At 42.0% G+C, this 25,472-nt stretch overlaps 1 long non-coding RNA gene across 2 annotated transcripts in view; it reads right to left on the bottom strand.

The window, feature by feature from the left end:
- Positions 1–372: 372 nt before the first annotated feature.
- LOC107326494 (uncharacterized) overlaps positions 373–25,472 on the bottom strand; it is a 138,131-nt gene continuing 113,031 nt past the window's right edge. Inside the window, exon 9 of one of the 2 annotated variants that reach the window (XR_015798501.1) lies at positions 373–1,807. This is a non-coding gene — a long non-coding RNA (uncharacterized LOC107326494). Of the gene's footprint in view, positions 1,808–15,845; positions 17,198–25,472 lie in introns of those variants that run through there. The other variant, XR_015798499.1, reaches the window with a different exon arrangement.

Here is a 25,472-nt window from a genome sequence, read left to right as displayed (position 1 = left end):
TTTTTTCTGGGCAGGTGGGCACCCTTCCAAACCAACTACTCAGTGACACTCTCACGTCCACCTTTCCTTCACCTGCTTCCTTGAAAAAGCCTTTGTGCAGCCTATAGACATTTCTGTAAATAACAGTATTGCTAGATTCTGGTGCATTTTAATTAATTGCATTTAAAAATAATAAAAGAATATTGGAAAAATAAAGTTCAATGCAGCACAGAATGCTAGAGGTATCAAGGGATAATTATGAGGCAGTCATTGATACCAGCAGGTATTATCCCCCACCCCCACCCCCATTCTTCAAGGTACCTGTTCCTTACTTTGGGACTATACCCATTCTTTCTTCCGCCTTTCCTGGGAGTCACCAGCCTGTTAAGTCCCATCTGTTTTTCTCCCTGGTCTGTTTCTCTGGGTGCCTCCTACTTTTCTTCTTCTAAACTACTTCTTCTAGAATCTTTCCACCTTCCAGCCCTGTTCTGGTACTGTTTCAATGAGTTTACATTCTCCAGGGCTGCAATGGGTTCTCCATCTACCTGATCTTGCTGCCCTTCTTTGTCATAACATTGCTTTCATTGAAAGCTGGTAGGCCTACAGTGCCATTCACTTGCCTCTGACCCAGTTATCCAAGCCCAGTGCCTGCTTGAACTTGTTCCATACTCCAGAGAGGAATGGATAATGGGCTAGAAAATATGATTATCCTTAGAAAGAGGGAGAGAAATAGAAGGAGTGGGAGACAACAGATAAAGTTGATGGAGAGTATGAAAGACATTGCAGGGGTGTCCTTGGAAGAACTACATGTTATTATTCAAGACAGGCCAAGATGGCCCATACAGTCCACCAGGAGATGAACCTGATTTGATAGCATCTCAATAAATAGCTAACTAAAGAGGACAGAAGCTGTGCCTCCAAAGGAATCAGCAGAGGTCAATTATATGTTGGTACTTGGGCAAGATAATAATATTACTTGTGTAATGTGTTGGCTAGAAGGAATGTGGGCCAGAAATCCTGCATCCTAATAAAAACTACAGACAGCCTTATCTAAAACAGATATCATCATAATCACCACCACCATCATCATAACACCATGATTAAATTTCTTCACTCCTTTCAACCTTTGCTGGGTCTTCTTGTCTCTGCATGAGGCTGATCTTTGATTGTTTTTTTCCCTTAATGTTTGTGAGCTTTCTATTTTTTCATCGTAATCTGGGAGAAATACTGCAGTGACTAGAATAGTAGGCAAATAGCTTGAAGTGGGAGAAACTGCTCTGCAGTCTTAACTCTGGTCTGTGGAGGCTAGGGGTTCACCTCTTGGAATAGGATGGCTCCAAACAGAGGTATAACCGTTGGGCTGAAGGATTTGGGCAGTGATGCTCTTCCTTGGGAGCCAGCCAAGTGCTATCCCCCTTTATGCTCTCGAAACCTCCTCTGCATGTCATCAATGCTGCACTGTCAGTGAGATTCAGAGCTGCAGAGAAATCGAGCCGAATCAGCAATCTACTTTGCTCTCTGTCCAAGAACAATCTACATCTCAAATGAAGGCAGAATGTTGGCCAAAGGAAAGGAAGCCACCACCTTCCCAATGACCTTCTTGGGGGAGGGAGGAGAAGCCACTGCGCTTCATGATGTAACTGGGACAAGATTTTCTTTTTAAGAAAAATAAAATGAGGAGGAACATTGGCCAGAGTTAGGAAGAATGCTGGAGAAGAGGGGGGAAATAAAGTCATTTTGATGCTTGGAGGAAAAAGTCCAGATCTGCTCTGGGGTGCAGAACAAGAAGTTGGTCATCTCACTCCAGGTTGGGATATTTCAGAGTTTCCTAGGGAAGGGGGAAAGAGAGAAGTGAAAGAATCAGAAGGAATGACATCCTCTCCACTCATCTCAGATTCCTATCACCTACCAACCCCCAAAGACATTCTCCTTTCCCTTAACTTTGCAGCAACAAGGACAGTTGTAAAGGCTCATGTGGAGAAAAATGGAGAAAAATGTTTCCCCACATTCTTTCCTTTACCAAATCACACTTGTTAAACACCCTGATAAGGTGCCAGAGATTATGTAGCCCTTGGGAAGACTACCATTCCTAAGAATGACCTAAGAAGTTAATTTTTTAACCAGAGTTTGGAGCTCCTTGCCAACATCACAAAACACCATAACTCCACCATAATAATCAACATGGGTTTGTAGTCCCTCCAGAAATTCTCTAGAACAATATGGCTCACCAAATTAAGACACACTTTTTTGTAGCTCTTTCTTTTCATTGGAGGGCCTTCTACATTCTTAAGGGATTCCTCTAACTTCTCCTATTCTGTTATTTTTAATTGAAGATACTTGGAATTCTCCCTTGAATTTTTCTTTGTGTTTGGACTCCAGAAATTGTCCTGTCCCTCAAGCAGAACTGATACATTACAAACCTTCCATAACTGTGTATTAGCCTTACATTCAACTTTGTACACAGTTCTTTCTATGCACCATTTCCCACAACTTTTCCATTCTTTCGGTACATGCATCTTTCCCCGTTACCCTACAGTAATGCATGAGCACTCCTTTATACATTCAGCAAAAGGGGGGAAAACAGGAATCAGCGTTGAGTATATATGTCACATTTGCAAAATAACATCTTTAGGGGTTCATTCAATTACAGCATGATGGGAGGGGAGACGATGCTAAAGAGAAGAGACATGAACAGAGGAAAAGAACAGTTTTGCTGACCATAGGATCTACCGATTCTGCAGTGAATTTGGAAAATGTCCTATTTCAGTTAGGATACATGTTTCTTTGACACTGTTCGTATGTACATTGTTTTTTCAACGCACCAAAAGACTCTGTTTTGGGAGACTTACAATCTAAGCAATTCTGGGAAAATGAGAATGAGATTAAAGAATATGCATTTCCTTCAGTAATTCTGTAGCAAAGCATGAGAATGAAGAACCTTTCTGCTCCAATGGATTTCAGTGGCACTCAGATGCTGTATCAGACCCCTGTTTGTACAACAGCAGGACACATGCTTTCCCACTACATTAGCTAATCACAAACACACACCCAACCTGCCAGGACCACAGCTTTTCTTGTCAGTTTGATTGACAAACATGCTCCTACTCTTGCACTGTTTTTTTGATGCACTAAAATAAAGATAAGATTAGAGCAGCAGGAAGAGAAGCAAGTTCTGAAAACACCAAGAACTCAACCCTGACATTCCCTGGTGGTCTCCCATCCATTGACTGACTACATCTGATCCTGCTTAGCTTTCAAAGTCAGCCAGGTGCTGCCACCTACTGAGACTTCACTGCCCTCAGCCAAGAGTAAAATCAATGAATATATTATGAACCAGGTGAGCATCTGCAAATGGCTGGTGTCCAACATGCCACAGGATTGTTGAATGTAGAGACACTTTCAACATAGGCTGTGTCTGTACACAACGTGCTTGAATACAGCATTAATCTCTTTTGATAAGTTCACCCAAACATTGAACCATAAGCTAACCAAACTGACTGGGTTTGCGTAACATATTAAGCAACAAAAAAACGGTAACCAGAATTAATACTGAGAAGCATTTGGTGCTAATTTTTAACAGGATGGCTAACATTTATGATTATGCCTGCTACAAAATGTTTCATAGACTCACAGGGATGGAAGGAGCCTTGGAGACCACCTCGCCTAACCCCCTCTTTGGTGCAGAAATCCAGATTAAAGCTACCCAGACAGTTGGCTGTTCTGGTTGGACACATCCCCGAAGATGAGCCCACAGTTTCTCAGGGTCATTGCTTTCACTGGGGAACTAAGCTTCCTACTAATAAGTTTTTCTTTTTTTTTACTTGGGATGAATCTTAGATTTCAGGTGGAATAGTACTCTGATGGGCCCAGAAGACTGTCCAGGACAAGAGGATTGTTTGAATGTTCTGTTCTTGCACAGTTGAATACATAAGGGAGGGAGGTGGTTGTCTGGCTCCTTCTCACCTAAATTTGGGAATAACAACTCCCTTTGCACAGCTTGTTCAAAGATGAGATCAAGGGGTCATCTGGTTTCCCTCCACTGTTTGTTCATCAGAACACAGTGAGCACAAGAAGTGTTTGAAGACTAGGAATAAGTGAAATTTCCATTCCAGGGGACCACATTTTTACTTTTTTTACGTTCCACACCCATTTTCTAGAGTTCATTGTTTAATGAGTGATGTTCCTATTGTCATTGCCCTTTCATTTTTCACAAATGAAAATAACCATCCTCTTGCTGAAAATAGGTGTTTTGCCACCGATTTTCAACAGCATGATTTTGGGGGGGGGGGTGCTTTGGAACCTTAAAAAATGGGGTTAGGAAGTAAATGCAGCTTCTGTATCATTGTCTTGGGCTACTCACTTATTCAGCTCTACCTTCTCCCAGTGATGATACCAGCTTGTCACAGCTTCATGCACAACAAAATGCACATCATGGCTTACAAATCACACCTAGGTTTTGTCAGTGTGCCTGACACATATTTCTAAAATATAGGAAAATGTTTATTTGTACTTAAGCAATAGAACAGGATGTTAAAACAACTCCATTCCTGTCTGGTGGCTGCTACTCAGTGATCCAGCCCAGGACTTTGATCCTTCCCTTGTAGTTAGCAAGGCTGATGGGGTTTAAGAAGTTTGGTGGGTAATATGTCTAAATGTTTCAAGGGGATTCCTGACACCCAGAGGCTCTGATCTCATTTATTTAGTGCTGGCTTCTCTGTGTTGGAATAAAGGAATTGTAGCAAAATTGCAGAGTAGGAGGAGAAGAATGGGAATGGGAATGGGAATGGGAAGGAGAGGGAGGAGGAGGAGGAGGAGGAGGAGAAGAAGAGGGGGGAAGTAATGCAGGAAAAACTGCTAATCTTTCCTGAGAAAACTGGGCCCATTCTGCAGTGCCCACATGTCCTTCACTTTGTGAAGACTTATCACTGCATTGCAGTAGTACAAGAATTCTACTGCATTCAACCTCAGAGGGTGGGTTGGAGCTGTACCCACAAGGGAGAATGATCAAGCCTGGAAACCAGGAAGACTGCAGGAAATGATGTGAGATTACAGTGGTTATTGTTTCCTTGCTGCCTCTAGAATGAACTCAACACTCTACCACTCTCTCTCTTGCTTAGGTAGAGGGTCCACTGTCAGGTACCATAGTCCAATGCATCCATGCCTTGCTCCTAACCAAGATTTCAGAAGGCCATTCAAGTGGTACCACATGAATCTGACAAATGCATGCTTGCTAAAGAAATGTTGTCTGCCAGTTAACGTAAACCCAGGGGAGGTATTTGTGGGAAACATCACTAGTGAGGAAAAGACCATCATCCCGCTCTGCCTTCCTATTGTCCTTTAGATGACTCCCTTTGGTTCTTCTTTCCTTGCAGCTGGAATCCTTTCTACCTAGACAGATTTGCAGGGGAGAACTGGCAAGCAGAGGTTAATCTCTCACCCCTGCATCTGTATCATTACGGGCTTCAAGCCCTTACGCCTTCTTTATCATTTCTAATTCTGCCCTACAAATACTAGAACATCCCAATATTGATAGCCAGCTGGAAAGACACTCTCTGATGCAAAAAGTGGAGAGGGAAGATTGCCCTTCAGGTCAGATTGGATGGGAAAGTAATTGGATCAGCTTCCTCTGGTCAGCTTCTTGATTGCACCAAGCTTCTCCTTCCATATAAAAGACCCTTCCCCTGAATAAACTATGCCAGCTGTGCCAGTGGCAATGGGAGACAGGAGAACCAGCTGCATTTTGACAGCTGTGGAGAGGAGGAAGGACCACCCCCTTTGCCCATCTCAGGTGTAGGAGGCATTGCACGATCTCCAGGGGTAACCTTTCACTGGCCAAGGACTATAACGAACATTGGGAAGCTGAGAGCCACCAAGTACATGACATGATGTCACCCTTGTGTGCGTGGCTTTGGGGGGAGGTCCTTTTTTAATAGTGATATGCCCACTTTAGGATTTACACAATTTTTTATATGTTTCCTACTTCAAAGGGGTGAGAAATGGTGCTGTCAGTTTTCAGCAGTCATGATCAAAGAGGGCTTCCAAAGCAATAAAAGGGGGGCTCAAGGGGCACATCTGGTCCAAGGGCTGCAGGTTGCCAACCTTGATATAATCAGTATACAAAGCATGAATGATGCCCAGTGCTACAATTTAGGGGTGTTGGGTCCAGGGACCAGAGAAAAGGGGGGGGTTCTCCTTCTCCTTCTCCTTCTCCTTCTCCTTCTCCTTCTCCTTCTCCTTCTCCTTCTCCTTCTCCTTCTCCTTCTCCTTCTCCTTCCCCTTCCCCTTCCCCTTCTCCTTCTCCTTCTTCTCCTTCCCCTTCCCCTTCCCCTTCTTCTCTCTTTGCAGATGATGGAGAATAATTGTTGCAGACTTTTCCCCTTGCCAGACTGTAAATGGGGATTTAAAAGGAAGGAGAATGGAAGTTTTCAGTTGGGGGAGGCTGTAGAGTCTAGTCATTTTTAATCTGACAAGTTGAGAATTCACCAGTGTTGACAGATCACCTTCTTTGCGGCTTGTGTTTCTTAACCCAAAAGTTCATTTGCAGCAAGGAGCACAAACTTTGCTGCCCAGTTCAGTTTCATATTTGAGATTTGTCCAAAAAAATGCCTGTTAGCTGCTATCAGCTAACAGTAATATTTCAGTCAGTATGAACTGGGACAAAACATCTCAAAAAATAATTTTCTGAAGACGTTCAAGATTCTTAATTTTCAGAGGCTCACCAGTTTGTTAATGACTCCCTCTGCTCCCCATTAAAATATTCTGCAAAATTGTTTCCCATTTGGATAGCCTACAAATACGGTGGGGGAGGAGAAACTGGGGACATCTTTCTTTGCTTGTTTTCTTTCACTTCATGAAGGAAGCTTCCATAATCTGCTGTTCTGAACTTTTAGGGAAAATGTGCTTCCTGTCACTGTTGAGCAGAATGGCTGGGAATCAATGTGACTGACAAATCTATATTGCCAAGGAGAGAATTCATTCATCTATCTTTCTTTCCTACATAACAGCAAAATATGGAGCAAAAATGGGTTTTACTACTTGTGCTTATGTATACTCCCATAAGGATCTGTTGGGTAAGAAGATGCTATTTTTGCTAAATGACCCTCTGACTTTAATTACCTTTTAATGTAAATGGATTCAGTGGCACAATAAAAATTATATCCTAGCTTTCTCTTGTTGACAGATAATAAAGAGAAAAGTTGACCTACCAGGGGTAGGCATGGTTCTCTTGAAGTGTTCTGTCCATGCATGTGAGCAGAAATCTTACCCCACACAAAGATTAGTGAAACAGGTTTTATAACTATCACAGAAAGATGATTTATTTACAGAAAGTACTATAAAAGAATAGACAAAGGCTTGTGTGTGTGTGTGTGTGTGTGTGTGTGTGTGTTTGTGCCTTCAAGTCAGTGTTGACTTTTGGTAACTGCCTGGACAAGTCCACGCAGCTTTCTTGGCAGCATTTTGGAAGTGGTGTACTCTTGCCTTCTTCCTAGGACTGAGAGAGAGGGACTGACCCAAGGTCACCCTTGGACTTTGTGCCTAAGTCAGTACTAGAATTCATAGTCTCCCAATTTCTAGCCTGGTGCCTTTATCCATTACACCAAATTGGATCTGTAACCAAAGCCCAGCATCTAACTAAGAACAATCCTACCAGGAGAAGAGTCCATGAGTATGTGCTCTCCATACATGTGCCTGGGAAGAACAATAGAAGGAAGTGAACTTGGGACACCCCCAGCCTAGACAATGGTCTGATAAATGAAATTTGAGTCCAAAAGATGAGGAGTGGAGAAAGCATCTCAGAAGGGAACCTTCCTAGTTTTGGGGAGAGTAACAGTGAGGGACAGGAAGGGTACTTTCAGACTTACAAGATTCTATTAATGTGTGATGGAATGGAATTATGAAGGCCAGGCTCAGGGAGATAAGCGTTTTCTTAGTTCACCGAAAGAGTGTGGGAACTACAAGAGGATGAGGCCGGCACCTCCCTGAGGAATTCACGGTGTTGTGGCTGGATGACTTTGAGAGCTGGGGTTTCAGTCTGGGAAGATTCTTGCTAGAGGTTGTAGCTAATAAACATAGCTGAACTGATTTTGCATTGTCTCTTGGAGTTCCTTGGGCTAAACCTGACATCAATCTTCCCAGACTCAAACCCCAGCTCCCAAACCAGCCAGCCACAACACCATGAATTCCTCAGGGAGATGCCAGCCTCATCCTCTTGTAGTCCCCACGCTCTTTCGGTGAACTAAGAAAACACTTATCTCCCTGAGCCTGGCCTTCATAATTCCATTCCATCACATAATGTAACCTTAAAATAAAGATGGAGTTAGTACTCCTGGTTGTGCTTCTTGTGTGGACTACCTCACAAGGCTAACATGACCCGGGTTTTCCAACCTCTAGGACAAAGAGTAGGCAAGGGGACACAGAGTAAATTCTTAACTATCATGAAGTACTTGAAGTACTTGAAGAGTCAATGCCATTTGATTCACACCTCCAACAGTTCTAAGCCCCATATATGCCATTCAGAAGATCCAAATTCTGAACCAAGATGTTTCCGATCTATTACAGCTCAGTGCCAGTAATTATTAGACACTTTCCCTGACCAGAATTGCAAACAAAAGCAGATTAAAAATAAAAGTAAAGTAAAAACAAAGCAAGAGAAAATATTACAATCGCTGGTGGGGTTGTCAGTGGATAAGAAAAGTCTGCCTAATTTTACAGGCAGTATAACAAAATTTAGCTATGTTCAAGGACACTGAATCATACTGATCTGATAACAACTGTACATTAAAAAGATCAGAATTTCCCGGGTGTTTTACTAGGTAAGGAGTTATAAGGCGGGTCCTTGAGTCCTTATAGAGCAGTGTTTCTCAACCTTGGTGACTTTAAGATAGGTGGACTTCAACTCCCAGAATTCCCCAGCCAGCATGGCTGGCTGGGGAATTCTGGGAGTTGAAGTCCACCCATCTTAAAGTGGCCAAGGTTGAGAAACACTGTTAGAGAGAGTACAGTATTTCAGGACATCAGCTGTAGTTTCCACAGCCCCTTGTCCACAGGAGCACCATCTCAGCTCGAAGGGGACTTTTTTGTACCGGCCCTCCAAAACTGCTGTGGAGAGAGCATTGAAGTATGCTAAAGTTAGTGCTCTTCAGAATTTGGAAACAGTTACATGGTATAAATATCTCACTGGTTTGTAAAAAGGGGCTTGACTGCTCAGAAAAATGTTCTGAGGTAGAGCAGACCGGTCCTGTTGGGCTTCCAGGTCTTTGATACGTTGTTTAAATGCACTGAGTGTACGCTCGTCACCCATCATTAGGAACACCTCCCTGGAAAAGCTGAGATGTTGACATTTTTGTGAGATCGTCCTGAACCATACTGATCTGTAATTGTCCTCCATAAGGAAGGAACTCAAACCTGTGGGAAAGAGCAGGAACTTCAAACAAAGTGCTGTGATACAGGTCCACGCGCCTGTTTCGACTTTAGGCAACCCTGCGTCCCTCCTTAACACTACATTTGGAATGCAAGGGGCTACCTGGAACCTAGCCCTTAGGAATTTAGACTGGATCCTTTCAAGAGGAGTAAAGGAAGTGTAAGGTCCTAGCTGGGCACTGAAGAATAGTCTTAGCTGAATATAGCTTCAGTGTTGCCAGGACATGTTGTGCTCCTCTGATGAAATGGAAAGATTGAAATGCGGCCACTCGTTTTTAAGCATTTTGTTTTCTGAGCATTTGAGCAGAGGGTTAATAAGGTCATGCATACATATGCCTTTATGGACCATGTTGATTTTACTGGAGCCTTTATCCACTGAATTTCCTTCTCATTCAGTCCTTTGTTTTACTGATGCCAATTTCAAAACCTTTCCTTCTGGCAACGTCTTGGTGGGGGCAGCCAAATTGACCATTGTTTGTAAGATTAAAAGGTGGACTGCAAAGGTACTAAATAAATGGAATGAAATAAATGTTTCACTTCCATTAGCACATCCGTGGCAGAAGGCCATGGAATGCAAACCCAGTTATCATCTCAGTATCTTCTTCCATGCCTGACTGAAGATGGTAGCCTAGTAGCCAAGGCTAAAGCATCCACGAAATGTGTTATTCCATTCCTCAGTGGACAGACTCTCAACAGTCTCTGCTGATTAGCAAAAGTTTCAGGTTCCTAATTCAGATACTTCTTGTTTTGCCAGTCAAATAGGCACAGTTGACTTTTCTCATTCCCTTATAGAACAAGAAAGAGACATAACATCAAGCCAACAAAAATCAAAATTTTGAAAATCTTTCAGAAATGTCTTGGACATTCGCAAAGGTATCTAGAAGGGTTATGTAAAGTGTTTGAGTTCAATAAAGCTTTGATCAAATCACCCATGGAAGCAGTTTCCTGAAATAAAGTGAGGACATATGTGTAAGCAGCAAATCAGAGGTAGCTTTGATGTTCTAGATAGCCTTTTGGGGTTGATACAGACTATCTACAATGCTGTAACTTCATTTCAGTATGGAGAACGTTGGGTGGGGTTTGAGTGGTGTGATGCCTGGTCTGGCACTGATATGAGTAACCCGCTAATCAGTTTAGGGGGTGGCAATGCTAGTACAGGATGGACAAAGCATTGGATGACCTGGTGGATGACCTTTGTTGGCACCTGAATGGAGAGAGTTCCTAATCCTATTAGAACCTCTTGGCAGTTTTCAGCACCATCAACCATGATATCTTCCTGGACCACCTACAAGAGCTGGGATTGGAGGCATGGTTTTACAGAGAGCCGTTCCAGTTAGTGTATGTAGACAAGCTCACGGTTGTCCCAATATGGATGCCATAGTCTTGGTCCTCTCTCAGTTCCCATCTGAAGATGATTTCCAACCCTGCAACCTGAGCCTTTTTAAGGGACTGCACATCTGGGCTCTTTTGCTGAGGTTTGATCTCTTCCTTTGCACCTGAATATGAAGGGCAGTTAATCCAGAAGAATTCACTTTACCTTTGACTCTGGTCTTCACTCTATGGAAATCATCCTGAATAAATAGCTGCTGGGTGAACATTTTCTCCCTAATTGTTTCCCTTTTCAGACATTAACATTGCTGTCTCTTGGACAACCTGCACTCACCTCTGAAGTAGAATTCCCTAATTTTAAGTTCACGACCATCACTGGTGGGTGATGCCTTCTTAATTACTGCATAAATGTACTGCTGAAGACTTTTGACAATTGCCAGGAGCTGTGCCTCCCCCAAGAAAGTTTATTTTTCACATTTGTAGGGTGGAAGCCAAGAAAATGAATCGTTCTGGTAACTGGAAAATCATAACCCAAAAGGCAAGTTGTTTCTTCTCATCTTCATTTAGGAGTCTTCCTTCATTCTCTTCTAGCTTTTGTGCCAACTAAAGTGATAAATGGAATTCCCTGGAGCTGTTCAAACAGCATTATTTATAGGCAACAGTAAAACATCAACTCACTTTGAACGGGGCAGGTTTTGGTTGCAGGTTTCATGTCAGCATTAAAAAGGCAATCTCGTTGGATGATGAAATTCCTCCCACCCCCCAATAATAATAAGAAAGGAGACCGTCCAAACCAGAAGGAATTATGCACACACACTGCAGAAGTAACTATAGCAGGGCACTGTAACAGAAGCAACCTTTTCCTACCAAATGCTGCTGCTGAGACAAAAAGAAAAGAGAAGGGAATTAGTTGGATAGTCCAGCCATTTAAATAATTAGGATGATACCAAGTAATGCTCTGTTCTCATATTTGCTTTAGAAATACTACAGTATGGGGGTGGGGGAGTTCCTGCATTTTTTCCAACCTGCCTTATTCAGTTGGATGAAAACCAACCTGCTTTGGTCATCTGCAAGGAGAAGAAAATGTGGGTGAAATTCTCACAAGAGCAGCGTGGCGTTCTTGCACTTATTCAGTTACAAGGTGGTCAAAGGTACGTGTGTGAATGTCCTGACTTTTATCATATAATTATTGCTGTAGCCGTTTGCAGCCTCTTGATTGACTATGACTCCATTCATAGAATCATCAAACTATAGAGTTGGGAAGGGTCACAAAGATCATCTGGTTCATCCCTCTGTAAGAGGCAGGAAAAGCAATCGTGCTAGCCATGGGACGGGGCCACCCAGCCTCTTCTTCAGAACCTCCACATTTACCTACCTACCACCTATAGCTCATTTGTTCTACTGTTGAATAGATCTTCTTCTCAGGAAATTTTTCCTTATATTTAAATGAAATCTGGGTAACTCCAACTTTTACCCATTATTTCTGATCCTAGTTTTGGGGGGCAATGGAATTTAGTTCCTGCCCATTTGCCCTGTAGCTTGCTTTTATGTACCTGAACATGGCTATCAGACCTCCCCTCCCAAGAATGATGAAAGAGCCCTTTCTATGCACTTTCTTAGACTGGGAAATGTGAATAGTCCAGGAGATGTGGAAGTGTTGGAAAATAGGTCTGAAAGAAAACACCACCAGCAATAGCCTCCTTTGGCATTTCCAACAATACAATCAGCTCAAAGAGAGTAGCAAGAAAAATTCAAAAAAAAAAAAAAAAATCTCAAACACCCTGAGAATAAAATAGAGGAATGAGCCTGTTTCTCAGGGGAAGAAAACTTTTGAGAAATTGCCAGCAGATTTCAGCATCGTAGTAACTAGAAGTAACATGTTTGGGACAGCTAAATCAGTGATCAGAAACAAAACGAAAGACTAACTGGATAATGATGTCAGTTTATTACTGTTTGACCCTTAGTGTCCCAACCAGTCTCTGGGTTGGTGCAATGGTTTCATTTCACCCAAGATCAACTACTAAAAGAAATCAAAGTTATATTAAAACTATAAAGGACCTGGAGGAGATTTTCATTAAGAATTACAGGAAGGTAGAAAAATATTACATTCCCCCCTCTCCAGCTGCTGAAATTTTAATAATTGCCACGCATCCTTTACATTTTCAGATATCCTCTACAGATGATCTTTACATACAGACACACACACATTCCAGAGACTTTAGCTCCAGGTTGTGCAAAAAGATAGCTATGATTGCATCAGATTTCCTAATTAAAATATGAATAATGAGATATCAACATATTCAAACCCCTCCCCCAACCTGGTACTTTACAGTTATGTCAGGACTGCATATCCCCAGATTCCCACCAAGCCAAAGAGAAGAAGCTGGACCTTCTAAAGCTGCATCATATGTAAAAAGGCATCTAGGGAACAAAAGGTTTAATGAATGGGAGATTCGCATGCCAGATAGATTAGCTTCCCATCACACCTCACAATACCTTTATTTTAACCTGATTGTGTTTGGCCTTTGACAGCTGCCGGCTTTCTCGGCTGATCCTGCAGATGCAATCAAGTAGGGATGTTAAGAAGCCCAGGAACAGCTCCCACGGTCCCTTTAATACTCCAACAAAGGTAGACATGGATGAAATGATTAAATATTATTTTAAGGCCAGTGGCAATGTGAATTTTTCAGCACATCCTGAAAAATTGCTCATACGTACACACCCATCGTGCTACTCCCTTGGGAGCTAAGCACGATTATGCAGCGTGCTAAAAAGGAGCAAGTCATAGAAAGCCAAAGGAATGAAAGTGTGAGGTAAGAAAAAGAGAGAAATATAATTAAATCTAGCTTATGACAGAACTATTCACTGCACCCCTCCATACTTTTCCACTCTTGCAAGCCATCCTTGCTTCCACCAGATCTTTACCCTACGACATGTATTACTTTTTGTTCTTTAAACTTCTCCCTTCTCCCTTCTCGAAGATCTTATCAGTTCCATACACTTAAGTATACCATTCCCCTAGCATTTCACTTACATTATGTATCTCTTGACATATCCAAGTCTCACTCCATGTGACAAAATGCACAGAAACACTATACGTAGCCATATTCACTTCTTTCAGCATTTGTTCCCTGCAACAGACCACTCCCTACCTTTTCCACCCAGATTTGGACATCTTAAAATGTCATTGGCCATTGCTTGGAAAGGTAAAATAGAAAGTCTAGTAGCAATCAGTTGACAGAAGAGGCTGACAGAATTTATGTGTGTGCTAGAGGGTTAATTTCTGGCAAGTTCTGCTCATTTTAGTTGACAGCAATTAGGGAATGGTCTTGCTTCTGACACAATAGCTATATTCCCTCAGGAGCTGTTGGTTGGGCTGTCTTTGTGCCATGGGGCTGTCTGTCAGGGATGTCCACAAGGTTGGTGAAAAAAGTCAAGATGGCAGCCATGATGGTGCTATCAGCTCTGCCACTGTCGTGACTTCCATCTTGACTTTTTTTGTCATACCCTGCAGACACCCTTGTAAGTTTGTTCTTTGTAATTTGGCTTCAGATGTTCAGTGAGCAACAACAATTTCATTTATTTTCCATTCCCAAATTATATGAACTGTTGACAGCCTTCAGAAATCTCAGTCTCCAGCTAAAACCTGCTTCTGTCCTCTCTGGATTCTTCCATTCCATATAACTTATTGACTCCTCCTCTTCCTCCTGTTCACTAATTAGGATTCAATTCAGGATACCCACAGGGGTGGTCCAACAAGTCAAGATGGCAGTTGTGGCTGTATGATCAAAGCCCCAACCCATGTATAAAAAAGGGCAGGGTTTTGAGTGCAAGGTCATGGCCACCATCTTGACTTTTTTTTACTACCCCCCCCCCCAACAACAGATGCCCCTGAGTAGATTTTTTTTCTAGACTCTTCCATGGGTTGGACTACTAAAATCCTAGACTGAGATGGAATAAACAAGGAGAGGAATGATAGAAGCAAGAAAGGAGGAAAGGAAAGCTGAGGGGGTAGAGCAGCAAGTAGAAGGAAGCAGGAGAGAAGGTGTAGGGCTGTTAGCCCTTCGAGGTAGTCCAGACAAGAAGCACACCCAGGACTACTAGCTCTATCTTTATTGTAAGGTTACATGAACAGAATCTTGCAAGTCGGAAAGCACCCCTCCCACCCCTCCTATTTACTCTCCTGAAAACTAAGGAGAGTCCCTTCTGAGTCGCTTTTGCCACCCCACCTCCTTTGGACTCAAATTTCATTTGCTGGAAACAAATAGGCTGTCTAGACTGTGACTCTTCCTCCTGTCTCCCAAGGTCATTCCCACATAACATTACAAGGGCTGGGGAGCTGAAACAATTTTTTTTTTAAAATGTGAAGTTGGAAGGCAAGAAAATAATCACAGTGCCTTCCCTCTGGAATAGCATCCAGCCTGTATGGCTCCTTTCCAGATGGTGTTTTTAAAAGTCTTTGGAAAGCTGGCAGTTTCCTCAGGCCTTTGGTTAGGCTGGGTGGATATTATAGGTCTAGGATATTATAGTTTATTCTGAACATTTTTTTCTTATGGACATACATCATTCTTTTCTTTCATTCTTCTTACTTTTTTTAAAGTTGTACTCTGTCCAGAGTCTTTATGGAGCTGGGCAGCTTTCTAAATCTGACAAATAAGTAAAATAAATAAATCATTCAATAGAAGGAGAGGCAGGGAAGCTACTGGCAGAGAGAAAATGACCGTGTTCAGACAACAAGGTTGAGTAACTCAGTGGAAGTCCTAGGGGCCACAGTTGCACAACATGCTCGCTTGGTATTTATTTATTTATTTATTTATTTAATTGATTAATTAATTAATGAATTAATTTATATGCCACCGATCTCCCCCCTCCCCCACAGGGTGACTCTGGGTGGCTCACAGTTAAAATCAAACCTTGAAAACAGTTAAAAATATAAATATCCACATTAATTTAGTTAAAAAATCAAACTATATAAAAAGATTATAAACATAAAAAGACTAAAATGTTCAAGAAGATGGGAGTGGGGTTAGAATCAGTTGCCCCCCCAAGCCAATTCCAATAGCGCGAGCCCCCATCTGGCCCCCAGGCCATCTGGCAGAGCCAAGATTTCACATTCTTCCTGAAGGCCATGAGAGTGGGGGCACACTGCACCTCGGGTGGTAAGTTGTTCCGCAGAGCGGGGGCCACGGCAGAAAAGGCCCTCTTCCTGAACCCTCCCAGTCGAAATTCCTTGACTGGTGGGGTCCGCAACGTGCCCATTCTGCCAGACCAAGTGGGGCAGGCTGATATAACGGGGGCGAGATGGCTCCTCAGATAACTTGGTATCCACCTTGATTGGGGTCTCTGGTTTGTTTGGGAATTTTGTGCTAGTCTGAGTTCTTTGAGTTATTTTAAGGCTGAGTGCATTGTGTGAACCCAGTACATGAGTTGGAGTATTTAAATACAGCCAGTTTGTATCAGGAGTTAAAAGGTGTGATATAAAGATGAGGATGAAAGATAATACAACCCCATCTTCAAAAAGGAGCTAACCAAGGCTCCTCAAAAGTGATACCCCAACATTTGATTGGATAACCACGTTTGGATTCTCATTTTTTTTAAAAAAAAAAATGGGGAGGTAAACCAAGGTTAGAGAATCTGGGCAAAGATTTCTTGTAAAGGCAACTCTGACATGTTGCTTATGTTCCTGGGTGGCTGGAGGATCCATTCACAATGACCACCCTTTGGATTGTTCTCTGCTACAACCTTCTCTTATTTTTCAGCTCCCATTACCAGCTGGGATATAGCAATGAGTTTAACAATGTAATTAATTTTATCGATCATTTAATACTTTAATATTAATGCTTAATGGCTAGTTCAACAAGCAGTACAAAGGCTGATGTGGCCCTCAGCTTAACAGAAGTTGGGCAGTCCTGAGCTTTAAGGTCCTAACAGGCTTTCTAAAATCACGGCTTGCTTGCTTTTTTTAATTATCTTGATTGGTCTGCTCCTTATTTTTCTCACTTTTTTTTTACATGTCCATTAAGAATCCAAAAATACCATAACTGAAACTATCCTCTTTGGAAAATGCCAATGGGGGTTGTTGTTGTTGTCCTTCAGTCATTAAGTCATGTCTGACTCTTCGTGACCCCATGAACCATGTCGCACCAGGCCTTCCTGTCCTTCACTGCCTCCCTGAGTTTGCTCAGTTTCATGCCCATTGCTTCAGTGATGCTATCTAACCATCTCATCCTCTGCCGTCCTCTTCTCCTTTTGCCTTCCATCTTTCCCAGCATCAGGGTCTTTTCCAAAGAGTCCTCTCTTCGCATTAGGTGGCCAAAGTATCTGAGCTTGAGCTTCATTATCAATCCTTCCAATGAGCAATCAGGGTTGATTTCCTTTAAGATTGAGCCAATGGGGGTGGGGAATGCCATCTCCTTCAATGGCCTTGACATCTCTACTTCCTACTCTGCTATTTGGAACACCATAAAAGCTGCAACAGCAAAAAAAACAAGGTATCTCTATTCACATTTGCATATATATTAATATTTGCATCCCTTCCAGTCATGTAAATATATGCTTAACAGAACCACCCATATACTTTATTTTCCCATGATTTTAGGTTGAACAGTTGAACTTGTGTTCATGTTGTTTTGGATGGCTAACTTCTATATCCCTGCAAGCTACAATATTTTCTCCTGGCACCAGTGGGTAAAGACAAAACAATTCATTCATACACACCCAGTCCCCATGGATGGTGAGCGCTGTAATTGGAATGCCCAAGAAATGTCTTTGCTTTGCATTTTAATGCAGACCTAATTTGCACTTTGCAAACCAATCTGCGGAATGTAATGCAATTACATTTCAATATTTACATTTTTCTAAATTTTGCAGTCTGGTTCATCCATGACATCTCTGTGCAAAAAGGCATAGATCAGACCAAAAAAAAATCACACAAGAGCATTGCTCGCAAAAATATGTATATTAAGAAACATTTTCCTATGCCTTAAAAAGAGAGATTGCAGAAAGCAAGCCTGTTTAGCCTTGAGAAAAGATGACAGGATATGGAAGAGGAAAGGGAAGGAGAAAGAAGAGGAGAAGGAAGTCACAACTTTTTCTCTATTGTCCCATGGTGAAGAACTCAGAATGTTAAGTTACAAGAAATCAAATTTCAGTTGAATGTTAACAAAAACTTCCTAATAGTAGAAACAGTTTGACAGTGGATCCAGTGATCCAGAGAGGGGGTGGTTTCCCCTTCAACTGATGTGTTTAAGAAGCATCTGGACAGACATCTGTGGGCTGCTTTCATTTGGATTCCTGTCCGAAGCAGAGAACTTGACTTGCTGGCCCTTCCAGCTCTGATATTCTATCACGTACATTAGAAGAAATGGACAGAAAGTTGCACTTGAATTTTGGAAATAATCATAATGAAAATGAGATGAAACTCACTAAAAAATGGACAGATGGGAAATTGAGGTCATGGGCTAGGAGATGGTAGTTGAAGAATGTAGGCCAATGAGTGGAATATTTCACAGAGTGGCTGTTACAAAGTGTTCATGAATGAATTACATATCCTGTAGATAGTGTTTCTCAACCTTAGCAACTTTAAGAGGTGTGGACTTCAACTCCCAGAACTCTGGGAGTTGAAGTCCACACCTCTTAACATTGCCAAGATTGAGAAACACTGCTGTAGATTGCATACGAAATATTTGCAGACACCCATTACATCTTTTCGGCCAAGTGATTTATGTGCAGTTGTTATTGTTGTTGTTTACACATGACAATTAAAATTAGGCAAGAACATTGCAGGCCTGAAGTTGGTCCTTCAAGAGAGAGACCCAGCCCACAAGCTAATTAACTATACCTGTTCAACCCCATTTCCACATTCTAATCTAAACATCTCCCAGTTTTCTTCCTGGCAGAGAAGTTAAGAAATTGTGAGATTTGCCTGCAGATCAGAAGATCCTTACTGTTGAGCAATACAGTTTTCAGAGGTGCCCTCCTTAGCCAGATATATTAAATCAAGCCTCCAGAGCAATTTGCCCCAAATAATGTAGTTGTACTCAGCACTGAGTGACTTCTTAGATTATATGATCTCCAAGATGCCATCACTGGATCTTAGCTGGACTTCAAATTCAAGCATCCCCCTCAGATTCCATGGTTAAATTGTTATAATTGTTTGGGAAGTTTTTCCTAGCATTCAGCAGAGATTGTCTTCCTGCAAATGAAGTCTATTCCATGTCCGGAATGATAGAAAACAAGTCTTGGTCTTCTATTCTTCAGAGTATTTGAACAATGCTATTGTATCACCCATAACATTCTAATCAGATGAATCATAATGAAAAATGCTTTCTGTAGAGGCTTATGTATTAACCTGTTAATTTTTATTTGCTGCCAAGAGAGTCTTCCCATCCATAGCAAACACAGTCTTCTTTCCAGGTTTAATAAAGATAATCTGAGCTTACAGAGTTGCTGGAGTATTCCAAAATCATCTTCTTTGATTTATAAGCTTAAGCTTTTCACTATAAGTTCTTTTCATTAAGCTACAGCTGAGCTAGTATATCAGGCAGATTTTTTTCTTCTGACTTATTGGGCTTACCGCTTACTGTTATTGCCTGTCACAATGTTTGAAAAACTTACATAAAGGTAGAGACGGCTTAGAACCAATGAAGTCCAGAAATCACCATGGAGGATAGTTGACTTTGTCATCTATTGGCCTCAGGCAGTTGAGAAACATGAGTGTCCCTATTGATCTGGGGGAGATTGGTGACCTTCCAAATGTTATTTAACCACAAGTCTACCAAGCTCCAGGTGAATAATAGTGGGCACTCCTGGTAAAGACCATATATCTGAGACCATATGAGCTGGGGATTTTGGTAACTGTGGTCCTAGAGGAACTGATTAGCAAATTGGGGAAGTTTTGATGGCATAGATGTATTTGTGATGGAAACAACACAAATATATACATTCATGCAGACAGGCCTATCACACTATTCCCTTTTGGAGTGAGCAACATTCTACAGAGTGCAGAAAAATTATAAGAGTACTAAATCAAAGAAATTAAAGGCTTGTGATAAGAAAAGTAAGCATAACTAAAAACGAATCAAACCCCACGCATTCATTATGTTCTCCTCTCATAGAATGAAGGTATCCTCATGATACCTTCTCTTTTGTCCCATTCTCATCTCATCACAGAGGCAGGCCTAAATTTATTCTTTTGAAGTAATGTAAACTAGTAGACTTCTCAGCAAATGGTCTACAGGATCTCATCTATGATCCTGCAGGTAATAAAACACCTTACCTATCAGTAGAGCAGAAGCCAGTGACTTCCTTGCATGCTACTTTGATATGAGTTGGGGTATTTATTTATTGAGATTTAGGGGCTGCCCAACCCCAGATTGTTCTGGGGAATTTACAATGATAATGGAAAGAGAAAAAAAAAACCAACCAAGGGATTAGGTTGTTTTTCTGCTTGGTTATCTATTTGTTTCCTTACTTGCTTTTTAAAAATAAGAAGAGAAAGGAGAGAAGAGGGTTGCTTGTTAAGGATTCTTCTCAAGGAAGCATACCCTGCATAAAGAAAGCTAGCAATTTTCCAATGGACCCAAATTCATATATTAATTCAGAAGATTTTGAAGGTTAATATACAGTCAAAACCACAGACTTTCCTTTTAGGACTGATGGATAAAGAATTGGGAAAAGCTCATGGACCTTTGTTTCTATATATGATAGCTGCAGCTAGACTTTTATATGCTCAGAGGTGGAAAGACTCGACATTACCCGCAAAGGAAGAATGGATGGTGAAGATGATGGAGTTAGCTGAGATGGCAAAATTGACCACTTTGCTTAGAGAAAAAACATTGGCTCACTTTAATGCCAATTGGAAGCCCCTTTTGGACTTTTTGCAGAAGACAAAAAAAATGTAATTATGATATATGGATTTGATGATTAGTTAAATTAATAGGTTATACCAAAAATGTATGTTAAGATGTAGTTTTGGAGTAAGAGGTTATTATATGATTTATCTATATCTGCTGCATAAGAAGTCAGAAGTCGTTCTTTTTGTGATTTTTCCTTTTTCCCCTTTTCTTTACTTTCCATCACTTTGGTATTCTTTATTTCTAACTCTCTTGTTCTCTACTTCTCTCCTTGATTATTAGTTCTTGTTTGCTTTTATCTTTATGCTTTTTATAACTTAATAAAGCTCTTATTAAAAAAAGAAAGCAAGCTAGCAATTTTCCCTATATAAAGCAACACCAAAATAAGCCTGAATGAGGTTTATGGAACTCCACCCCAAATATATCTGCCACAACCACATGGAGAATTTTCCTGTAAATAGAAAAAACACCTTTTCCCCTCCAGCCCCCCCCCCCCCATATGTACCATTAATTCAAGCATGTACTCTCAGTCTACAAGGAGATTGAAACTCCAGCTCCCTTTACAAACATTGAACTCATACCTGACCCACGTGCACACATACAAAGAGAGACACAGAGAGAAAAGCAAAATAGTGTGTTTACGATAAGAATGCAAAAACGTTTTTAATTACATACTGTATATTAGTGGAAATCATCTTCTATCCTATCTTGGAAGCAAATTACTACTTTCCCCTTGGAGGAAACTGCAAATATAAGATGTCATTTATTGTTTCATCTTTTGCAGGGCATTTGCACGTAAATTATATATCATCTTTCACACACACACACACACACACACACACACACTTTCCTTAAAGAGACCCAGGATCCACTGACAACCTTAAACACAACCGTCAAGCAGGGTAGGAAATAAATATATGGAGTGACAGATAAATATGGAACAGCAGAGCTGAGAGAGGCATCTAAAAGAGAACATACATTTCTGAAAGTTACATACAAAAAGGAGAAATTCCAAAAAGAAAAAAAAAGAATTTATAGCAGGGAAATGTATGTAACATAGTGGTAGCAGGGAAAGTTGCATTTTGTTTCCTTAAAGAAAGTTCCTTAAGGAAATTAACATTTATATTTTGGATTTTGTGGTGCCTTCCAGTCAGCGCTGACTCCTGGCCACTGCCTGGATTAGTCCCTGCAGTCTTCTTGGCAAGATTTCGAAAGTGGTTTGCCATTGCCTCCTTCCTGGGGCTGAGAGAGAGGGACTGGCCCAAGGTCACCCCGCTGGTTTCGAGTCTAAGGCAGGACTAGAACTCAGGGTCTCCCGGTTTCTAGCCTGGTGCCTTCACCACTACGCCAAAGTGGCTCTAACATTTGTGTACAACAGGAAAATTTCAATGGAAAACCGCCCTGGGGTAAAGAAAGCGACGAGCAAAATCAGACACAGATTTTTCTTTTCTTTTCTCCTTTGCTTTACAGATCTTTAAAGGGGGAAGAATCAATTAAAAAATCCTGACCCAGCAGAATGCCACCCTTACTTAGGAAGACAGCAAACCAGGGCAGATTTATCCTGGGCCACACTTCTTACAGGTTTCCAGGATTTCACGCCTGTTCAGTCTTGTCCAGATAGGCAGATAAGTGTCTGCTGCTTCGGCTCGTCTGCTCTGACAGAAGCTCATTCCATTTTTTTTTCAATATGCTTCTCGGAAGGCTTAAAATCAGGAGAACAAAGGGAACGATAAAATTTCATTGCACGGTGATGAGCTAGATGGGGGCCATCCTTTACGAGCTCTGAACAGAAAAAAGGAAAGAAAGAACTCTTAGCTGAGTTCACAAAAGGAGAGTCCTTGTCACCAGCTTCTGGTGGCATGATACACCCCAGGTTTCTGGAGTCCGCACATCTCTTTCTTTCACGGCATTCAGTTCAGGTTGTTTGGGGTGTTTTTGAACCAAATCCAGTCCATTTCCTGATAGAGACCTACAGGAAAAGGTGCGGCAGTTTTTACCCAACTGCTCGCAACCAAGACGTAATGTAATTAAGACAATTAATTTAATTACAATTCATGTAATTTAGCTCTGCAGCTTTTGGGAGGTCTGCTGTGCCAACAGGCTCATTTTGGCAAGGGGGAAAGGACGGAAGAGAGGTGTTTGTAAGCAGCGGGGAGGGCTGGGGATTGTATGACTTCCATGAGCTGACTTAGAGTCATATTGCAGATCCAGAAGGCTGCTGGTTCATCCACTTTGGCTCTACCCCTGCACTGACTCTACCCGGCTCTACCCCTGCACCCTGTTAAGGACATCTGGCATCGAAAGATGACAAGGAAGTCACCAGAAGGTCTTGCCATATCAGATTTCCTCTTCTGAGGTCACAGCACCCTCGCGCGCACTTTCCCACATGCTGATCCCCGGAGAGGATTAGCCGATGTCCTTGGCCTGCTCTCCAGAGACTTCAGGAGTGAAGCAATAACCCCTTTAAAAAGAGTTTAAGATCTCTGTTCTGAAGTCATTCTTCATTCCTTGGGACTCCACACTACATGGCTGTGGGCCTGAATACTGAGCAGGGGTGTCCAAGCAGGTCAGAAAAATCAAGGTGGTGCTTGCAACCAGGCAATCAAAGCCCTGCCCCTTTTTGTAACCTGCACCATCTTGATCTTTATAGCTCCCTGCAGATGACCTGACTGAGGGCCCATCTTCATGTCCCTTTCACCACAGCACTTAGTAATGCCACGTCCTCGTGATGCCACCATCTCATTCCAGACCACTGCAGAGGCAGTTTAAAGTCATATTTAGCTGCTCCAGTTTTAAAGTCATGTCGTCCCTCTTCTTGGCATAATTTTGCTGGTGATACAATCTAGCACAGTGTTTCTCCACCTTGGCAACTTTAAGATATTAGCACACAAGCTGTAAAAAGGATAACACTGCCATACATCAGAAACATCTCAGAAACAACCAACAGACTGTTACAATCACACGGCATCACCATAGCACACAAACCAACTAAAGCCCTCCAAAACATCTTCAGTAAACCAAAAGACCCAGTAGCCCAAGAAGAAAAAACAGGAGCCATCTACAACATACAGTGTAGGGACTGTAACAACCACTACGTAGGACAGGCAGGCAGGAGGCTAGCAGAGCGCATCCACGAACACCAACTAGCAGTCAGAAGACATGATGAAAACTCCTTACTCTCATAACACATGGACAGAACTAACCACAGTTTCAACTGGGAAACTGTCAGCATCCTAGACCAAACTAAATCCAAAACCTCTAGGGAATTCCTGGAAGCTTGGCATTCAGACACATCAGCCATCAATAGACACATAGAAATAAACCACATTTATACACCATTCAAAAGAGACAATAAAAAAGCTAAGAAGGAAACAAAAGACCAGAACACATCCTCTCCAACAGCCAACGCCCAGATAAGCAGGGATTAGCACCAAACAGACAATCAAACAATGGCCTAATCCAGGAACCACCAAGGAGAAAACAACACCCCCACCAGCACTGACAGGGCAAACTACTGTATATAAACACAGAGCAAACCCCACTCCCTTCTAGCACTGAAGATGTTACCTAGTCAGGTAATGAAATGTCTGCAAGAAAACAACCAACCTCAGAGAACCCCAGGGACTCTTCAAAAAGGAAAGTTATGGGGGCAGCTTTGTGGGAAGAACTTCCAAGTTCAACGCAATACAGAGACTACGATGGGAATTCATGAGCTCAGAAGGAATCCTTTTCTCTTGATTAACCCAAAGAACACCCTCACCCACCAAGCAATCCTTGTTTGGGCCAAGTGTGAACATCTTGCCTCTTTTTTCCCACCTCCCTTGCTTCCCCAAGTCTTTTCTCAAAAGATTTGCTGATATCAGGTTGAAATCAGCAGAGGCAGCATTGCGCCAGAGCTGGGGAATTCTGGGAGTTGAAGTCCACACATCACTGAGGTTGAGAAACACGGTACTGGAGGCTTAATTGCATCCCCCTCTTTGGATTTGCAGTGTGTTTGTCCACCACATTTCAGAGACTCCAGGGCAGTGGGCCTTGCACCCTGCATGGAACATCTCACTCGTAGGAATCATGACACGTGTTTCAATATGTCCTCCTCTCATTGTTTTCCTTCAGAAATCCGTGTGTGCAGATGTGTATCTGCGTTCCACCATGGAGTGTTGGCTCTTTTGTGGAATCCAGCTGGGTGCGCCGTAGTTCAGAACCGTGAAACTATTTGTTCTACTTGCAGAATGCTGTTGGGGAAAGCAAGCTCCTATATAAAGAAGGGGAAAAAATCAAGCCAGGGAATTTTTAAATACATATATTGTGAAACTGACTGGAAGAGATCAAGATCAGAGTCCCAGCACATGTCAACACTTAGCAGGTCTTGAAAAGGTAAGTAGGTTCAGATTTGGTCGGTACTGGGATGGGAGACCACCAGGAAATATCACAAGCAAGGCTGGGGTGCCAAAGAAACATTCTGGGAGAAAGCAACACCAGAGCTGCCAAGAAAACTGCACAGACAAGCATAGCTCAAAAAAGTTGAGCTGAGGTCTCAAAAAACTAAGCAGGCTTGAACCTGGCTAGTAGTGGAATAGGAGATTAACAGGAAATTCCAGGACTGTATGCTAGACTGGAAAATCATAAAATGTTCGCCAAACATTTTATCACTTCCATCAGCACAACTCTGAATTACAACATGGACACATCCATGTACTTTTCTTGGCACAATAAAGAGATGTCTGCCATTGCTTTCTTCTGGAATATCATTGCTCACCTCCCAGTCCAGCCTATAGCTCTGGGATTTCCTGGTGGTCTCCTATCCAAGTATTAAACCGATCTGACTCTGCTTAGTTTTCTGGGGAATCAGCCAAGAAAACTGGTAGGTGCTGCCCCTATCTGAAGCTATGA

This window comes from Python bivittatus, unplaced genomic scaffold, assembly GCF_059951505.1.
Source record: "Python bivittatus isolate LINGU-HERP-01145 unplaced genomic scaffold, Pbiv_v1 ctg000700_np1212, whole genome shotgun sequence".
NCBI classification, from domain to species: domain Eukaryota; kingdom Metazoa; phylum Chordata; class Lepidosauria; order Squamata; family Pythonidae; genus Python; species Python bivittatus.
Note: the sequence above shows the minus strand (reverse complement) of the source record. Positions and strands in the feature narration are given on the sequence as shown.